The sequence below is a fragment of the Penaeus monodon genome, chromosome 21 (genome assembly GCF_015228065.2).
Source record: "Penaeus monodon isolate SGIC_2016 chromosome 21, NSTDA_Pmon_1, whole genome shotgun sequence".
NCBI classification, from domain to species: Eukaryota; Metazoa; Arthropoda; class Malacostraca; order Decapoda; family Penaeidae; genus Penaeus; species Penaeus monodon.
In genome coordinates, this window is record NC_051406.1 from 1,416,666 (window position 1) to 1,417,703 (window position 1,038).

At 35.2% G+C, this 1,038-nt stretch overlaps 1 protein-coding gene across 1 annotated transcript in view; it reads right to left on the minus strand.

Moving 5' to 3' along the window:
* Positions 1-1,038, minus strand: part of LOC119586097 — a gene marked incomplete at its 5' end in the record, with an annotated part of 4,753 nt that continues 3,715 nt past the window's right edge. The window contains 1 exon segment of the mRNA XM_037934789.1: positions 1-1,029.

The following is a 1,038-nucleotide window of genomic DNA, read 5'->3' on the forward strand; positions in this document are numbered from 1 at the left end:
CACTTAAGAGGCTAAAATATAATCATATGGCCTATGTACTTCTACGGCTTTTTTTTCCAAATCTTCCCAATACAAGGATATCATACTGATTGTCCTACAAACACCGCAGTTTCTACATTCATCGGATGCAATTCTTATTTTTTTTCAAATTCATGCAACCATACAGTCTTTTTTTAATTTCATATAACAAATTTTGCTGATGTCATTGATATAATTGGCAGCTATCACCTTCACAAGTGACGCTTCATGATCTTTCAGACATGGCAAGATCGAGCTACATTTGGTAGGGACTCACTAGCCTAGCAGTCTGGCTAGTGCTGATATGGTATACAATTTGTAATGTATGGATTCTATGAGACAAATCAAAATATCCATCTATGGTTTCAGTAACTACATGTGGAGTATATATAGACATGTTCCATGCATAAGGTTCAATATACAACCCTCCCTAACTCAAAGAACTATTCAGTATTTGTAATCAACCTGAACTAAATTATTGTGTGATGTATTAAGGTATGAAATATATACATATTATTTCCTAACAAAAAATTTTATACATAATGTTTACTTTCACTGCAAAACCATATTTATTCCCTGAACTCACAACTTTGGCACTAACGTTGGAAGAGAGTCAGCAATGCTCATATTAATACTGTACATCAACTGAGATTATTACACTACAAACGTCTTGTGAACACCCTATGCATTTCATTGTGAGAAAAATAGGTTAAAAATTACAAATCCAGTTACTTACATGCAATGATCTGGCAAAACGAAGTGTAGTTTGCCGTGTACATTTAACAATAAGGCCAAATTTTAAGCAGCAGGTTGTGAGATCTCGTTCTCCCCAAAAAACAATGACAACCTTAATGAGTCAAAACTAAGTGTTGGCACAAAGCTGCCTGCACATTCAAGCAAATCCTTGATCCTGGTTCTAACCTGAGAGATATTCTTTGTCGAACATGTGCCTCTTGGAATCTAAATCTCATTTGCGCCCTTCTTTGTTGCGCAACTCACACCTGAATATATGTACATATC